The sequence below is a fragment of the Amblyraja radiata genome, chromosome 15 (genome assembly GCF_010909765.2).
Source record: "Amblyraja radiata isolate CabotCenter1 chromosome 15, sAmbRad1.1.pri, whole genome shotgun sequence".
In the NCBI taxonomy this organism is placed as follows: Eukaryota; Metazoa; Chordata; class Chondrichthyes; order Rajiformes; family Rajidae; genus Amblyraja; species Amblyraja radiata.
The window spans coordinates 50,605,028-50,611,578 of NC_045970.1; positions in this window are offsets into that span (position 1 = coordinate 50,605,028).

Genomic DNA, 6,551 nt, shown 5'->3' on the forward strand with positions numbered 1-6,551 from the left:
CTGTGTGGGTTTCCTCCGGGTGATCTGGTTTCCTCCAACTTCCCAAACATGTGTGGGTTTGTAGGTTAATAAACCACCCTCCAGCTAAAAAAATTCCTCCTCCTCATCTTCATTCTAAAAGTACGTCCTTTTATACTGCGGCTGTGCCCTCTGGTCCTAGACTCTCCCATTACTGGAAACATCCTTTGCATGTCCATTCTACTCAGGCCATTCGTTATTCAATAGGTTTCATTGAGATCCACCCACATCCCTCTAAATTCTGCAGTCTCTTGTGTCTCCCTGGAACCGCGTTAACCTGCTTCCTTTCTCTTGCATGAGAGAACTGAATAGATCATCGGTTGGTTGAAGGTGTCGCAAGATGGGAGATAACTGAATATTGTTCTTACCCTAGCTGCATTCCACTGCCTGCATAAGTGTTGGGTGCATTCATTGAAGTCGGGAACTGTAGTATAATAGTGGAAGAAATGGTTCAAACACAATCAAGTACACATTGTCTTACAATGCGAATTGCTGGATTAATTCTGTCCTGGTCAACTGGAAAATCATTGGTGAACAAAAGAATAAAAATAAATCCATTTGTTTAAATAAAAGGATGCAGGGAGCATTGGCCAAATAAGCCTGTAACTGTTTAAATTCTCTGATGGATAAATGGTGTTTTACCTTGCACAGTATAAAGAGATTTGTTTAACAATAAAGGCTTGTGAATGCCATAAAAAGTTTACAGAAGTGTACGTACATTCATTCATTGACAGCAGAAGGAGGACAATAGCATGTTTTGTTCCACACACAGAATGCACTGCTCAGCTGCTATATGCCAGATAAAGGTCAAATTATTTGTGTGAACCAGTAAATGGCTTACACTGGAAGCAAAGCTGCATCAAGTACTCTCGCATGAATATTCATCTGGGGAATTACCACTGTTGGACAGTCACACAGCAAAGCTCAGTCAGTCAGTCAGTAAATTAGCGTTCTCACCAACTGAGCAACACGGTGGCACAGTGGTAGCTTTACAGCGCTTGCAATGCCGGAGACCAGGGTTCAATCCTGACGATGGGTGCTCTCTGTACGGAGTTTGTACGTTCTCCCCGTGGGTTTTCACCGAGATCTTCGGTTTCCTCCCACACTCCTAAGACGTACAGGTTTGTAGGTCAATTGTAAAATTGTCCCTCGTGTGTGTAGGATAGCTGGTCGGTGTGGACTCAGTGGGCCCAAAGGGCCTGTTTCTTCGCTGTTTCTCTAAACTAAACTAAACTAAACTGACATTCATTTCAGAACAAGCAGAGAATGGGATGGGGCGTTAAAATGGTTACTAACCGCTTCCCATCCCATACTGACCTTTCTGTCTTGGGCCGTCTCCATTGCCACACGCAAATGGGGGAACAACTCGGGTAGTTGCAACCCAGCAGTATGGACATTGAACTCTCCAATTTAAGATATCCCCTACATTCCCCTTTCTCCCCCACACCCACTCTTCCCCTCCCATGTACCTCACTTCGCACCTATTTCTCCCTTCCCCTGCCACCTCTACCCACATTCCTTTCTCTGGCTTCACAATTTACAACTCTGCAATTCTTTTGTTTCATATATCAGTTTTTAATGAGTTTAGTTTAGTGATACAGTGCAGAAACAGGCTCTTTGGCCCATCGAGTCCGCACCAACCAGCAATCCCCATACACTAGCACCATCCTACACACGAGGGGCATTTTGCAATTGTTACTGAAGCCAATTAACCTACAAATCGGAACGCATTATGAGTGTTGGAGGAAACCGGAGCGCCCGGAACAAAACCACGCGGCTACCGGGAGAACATACAAACTCTGTACAGACAGCACCCACAGTCAGGATCGAACCTGTGTCTCTGGCACTGTAAGGCAGCAACCCTACCGCTACACCACCGTACGGCCCTGGACTTGGTAGAACTATTCAACACCCAAAAAATGGGATTAAAAGCTGTTTTCGGAAGTAACATATTCCCCTGCTCTGTCAAAGATATGAAGTTTACGACAGGGAAGTGGGAAATGTGAAGTGATCCATTTAATCAGTGAGCACTTCAGAAGCAGCATGAACAAAAGATCCCGCGGGGTTTGCATTTCGTAACCTTCCTAAAGGATGAGTATTTAGTGTGGGCTGGCATTGAAAATGCACTGGTCTATGTTGCTTAATGAAGCATTGCATCTACAGATGCAATTTATATAGAAACATAGAAATTAGGTGCAGGAGTAGGCCATTCGGCCCTTCGAGCCTGCACCGCCATTCAATATGATCATGGCTGATCATCCAACAGTATCCCGTACCTGCCTTCTCTCCATACCCTCTGATCCCCTTAGCCACAAGGGCCACATCTAACTCCCTCTTAAATATAGCCAATGAACTGGCCTCGACTACCCTCTGTGGCAGGGAGTTCCAGAGATTCACCACTCTCTGTGTGAAAAAAGTTCTTCTCATCTCGGTTTTAAAGGATTTCCCCCTTATCCTTAAGCTGTGACCCCTTGTCCTGGACTTCCCCAACATCGGGAGCAATCTTCCTGCATCTAGCCTGTCCAACCCCTTAAGAATTTTGTAAGTTTCTATAAGATCCCCTCTCAATCTCCTAAATTCTAGAGAGTATAAACCAAGTCTATCCAGTCTTTCTTCATAAGACAGTCCTGACATCCCAGGAATCAGTCTGGTGAACCTTCTCTGCACTCCCTCTATGGCAATAATGTCCTTCCTCAGATTTGGAGACCAAAACTGTACGCAATACTCCAGGTGTGGTCTCACCAAGACCCTGTACAACTGCAGTAGAACCTCCCTGCTCCTATACTCAAATCCTTTTGCTATGAAAGCTAACATACCATTCGCTTTCTTCACTGCCTGCTGCACCTGCATGCCCACTTTCAATGACTGGTGTACCATGACACCCAGGTCTCGCTGCATCTCCCCTTTTCCTAGTCGGCCACCATTTAGATAATAGTCTGCTTTCCTGTTTTTGCCACCAAAATGGATAACCTCACATTTATCCACATTATACTGCATCTGCCAAACATTTGCCCACTCACCCAGCCTATCCAAGTCACCTTGCAGTCTCCTAGCATCCTCCTCACAGCTAACACTGCCCCCCAGCTTAGTGTCATCCGCAAACTTGGAGATATTGCCTTCAATTCCCTCATCCAGATCATTAATATATATTGTAAATAGCTGGGGTCCCAGCACTGAGCCTTGCGGTACCCCACTAGTCACTGCCTGCCATTGTGAAAAGGACCCGTTTACTCCTACTCTTTGCTTCCTGTTTGCCAGCCAGTTCTCTATCCACATCAATACTGAACCCCCAATGCCGTGTGCTTTAAGTTTGTAAACTAATCTCTTATGTGGGACCTTGTCGAAAGCCTTCTGGAAGTCCAGATACACCACATCCACTGGTTCTCCCCTATCCACGCTACTAGTTACATCCTCGAAAAATTCTATAAGATTCGTCAGACATGATTTACCTTTTGTAAATCCATGCTGACTTTGTCCAATGATTTCACCACTTTCCAAATGTGCAGCTATCCCATCTTTAATAACTGATTCTAGCAGTTTCCCCACTACCGATGTTAGACTAACTGGTCTGTAATTCCCCGTTTTCTCTCTCCCTCCCTTCTTAAAAAGTGGGGTTACGTTTGCTACCCACCAATCCTCAGGAACTACTCCAGAATCTAAAGAGTTTTGAAAGATTATTACTAATGCATCCACTATTTCTGGAGCTACTTCCTTAAGTACTCTGGGATGCAGCCTATCTGGCCCTGGGGATTTATCGGCCTTTAATCCATTTAATTTACCCAACACCACTTCCCGGCTAACCTGGATTTCACTCAATTCCTCCAACTCCTTTGACCCGCGGTCCCCTGCTATTTCCGGCAGATTATTTATGTCTTCCTTAGTGAAGACGGAACCAAAGTAGTTATTCAATTGGTCCGCCATATCCTTGTTCCCCATGATCAAATCACCTGTTTCTGACTGCAAGGGACCTACATTTGTTTTAACTAATCTTTTCCTCTTCACATATCTATTAAAACTTTTGCAGTCAGTTTTTATGTTCCCTGCCAGTTTTCTTTCATAATCTATTTTTCCTTTCCTAATTAAGCCCTTTGTCCTCCTCTGCTGGTCTCTGAATTTCTCCCAGTCCTCCGGTATGCTGCTTTTTCTGGCTAATTTGTACGCATCATCCTTCGCTTTGATACTATCCCTGATTTCCCTTGTTATCCACGGATGCACTACCTTCCCTGATTTATTCTTTTGCCAAACTGGGATGAACAATTTTTGTAGTTCATCCATGCAGTCTTTAAATGTCTTCCATTGCATATCCACCGTCAACCCTTTTAGAATTAATTGCCAGTCAATCTTGGCCAATTCACGTCTCATACCCTCAAAGTTACCTTTCTTTAAGTTCAGAACCATTGTTTCTGAATTAACAATGTCACTCTCCATCCTAATGAAGAACTCAACCATATTATGGTCACTCTTGCCCAAGGGGGCACGTACAACAAGACTGCTAACCAACCCTTCCTCATTACTCAATACCCAGTCTAAAATAGCCTGCTCTCTCGTTGGTTCCTCTACATGTTGATTTAGATAACTATCCCGCATACATTCCATAAAATCCTCTTCCTCAGCACCCCTGCCAATTTGATTCACCCAATCTATATGTAGATTGAAGTCACCCATTATAACGGTTTTGCCTTTGTCGCACGCATTTCTAATTTCCTGTTTGATACCATCTCCAACTTCACTACTACTGTTAGGTGGCCTGTACACACCACCCACCAGCGTTTTCTGCCCCTTAGTGTTTCATCTAAGCCATTGAATAAAATAATATTCAGATTCAGATTCAGATTCAGAAAACTTTATTGTCTGTCGTAACAGAAAATCTTCTTTGACATGGCTCAACATACAGACAGGACAATGTACTGATAAGCAGTCATACAACACAGATTTCTGTGAGCACACACAGTGTGTATCGATCTTAAAAGCAAATATAAAGATTAAAAACTGTAAAAATAGAGAAGATAAAAGTTGTGGATACGTGTAAAGTGACAATGCGTCAGGGTTAATTTGTCCATTGTTCATTTTTTATTTAAGCTGTTTATGGCAATGGGTATGAATGAGTTTTTGTGGATGTTTTTCTTGGATAGGGGGACTTTATATCGGCGGCCTGATGGCAGAAGTTGGAAAGACTTGTGCAGGGGGTGGGTGGGATCCTGTGTAATGAGGTTGGCTTTCCTTTTAACTGCCTGGGTGTGGAGTACTGATAATTGATTTTGAGTTTTGCCAGTTATTTTGCTTGCCTGATTGATGATCCGGGAAAGCTTTGATTTGTCTTTGACAGAGGTGAGGGTGAACCAGGATGTGATGTTAAATGTGAGTACAGATTCTATAAGTGATTTATAGACAGCTGTTAAAATGTCCTGTCTGACATCAAAGCTCCTGAGTTTCCTCAGCAGGAACAGGCGTTGCTGTGCCTTCTTGTACACAGAGTCTGTGTGCTGGGAGAAGGAAGGGCGGGTGTCAATCTCTGTGCCCAGGTATCTAAAGGCCTCTACCTGCTCAACTGTCTGCCCATTCAGCCTCAGAGGTTCAAAGAGAGGTTGGGGGGAAGATGTTCGCCTCCCCCCACAACACAGCTCCTTGGTCTTGGAGATGTTAAGCTCCAGAGAGCTCTCTTTGATCCACAGCATCAGGATGTTGACCTGCTGATAGTAGGCAGCCAGAGAAGTGTGATCCTTGATGTGGGCCACCAGGGCCATATCGTCTGCATACTTAAAAAGGGAAATGTCACTGTTATTGTTTGTTATGTTGTTTGTGTAGATGGAAAATAAAATCGGTGATAAGACACAACCCTGGGGGACACCAGTGTTTAAAATCATGTTCTTGGATTTAAAACCATTTACCACCACATGCTGAGGCCGGTCCTGCAGAAAGTCACAGGATAAGTGATGGGTTGACTTGTAGATCCAGAAGGCGGTTGCAGAGGGTGACCGTGTTAACTGTGTTAAAAGCTGAAGAAAAGTCCATAAATAAAATCCGTGTGTGGGGGTGTGGGGAGTCCAGCTGTCTGCTAACTGTGTCCAGGAGAGTCAAACAGGCATCCTCCACCCCACGCCTTGCCTTATAGGCAAACTGGAGTGGGTCAAGCCTGTCCACCACCATAGCAGTGAGGTGATCACTTACCACCCTCTCCATACACTTGGAAAGAATGGATGTGAGTGCCACCGGTCTGAAGTCCTTCATCTCCCTGGCGTTAGATTTCTTCGGCGCCGGTATGAGTGTGGACTCCTTCCACATCCGTGGGACACAGCTGGAGTCAAGGAGATTACCATGTACCCACTTTCAAAAGCACCACTTTCACCGAAACATAGGAAATATTTGGAGGAGTAGGCCATTCGGCCCTTCGAGCCAGCACCACCATTCAATATGATCACGGCTGATCATTCAATATCAGTTCCCTGTTCCTGCTTTTTTCCCAAGAGCTAAATCTAACTCTCTTGAAAACATCAAGCGAATTGGCCTCCACTGCCTTCCGTGGCAGAGAATTC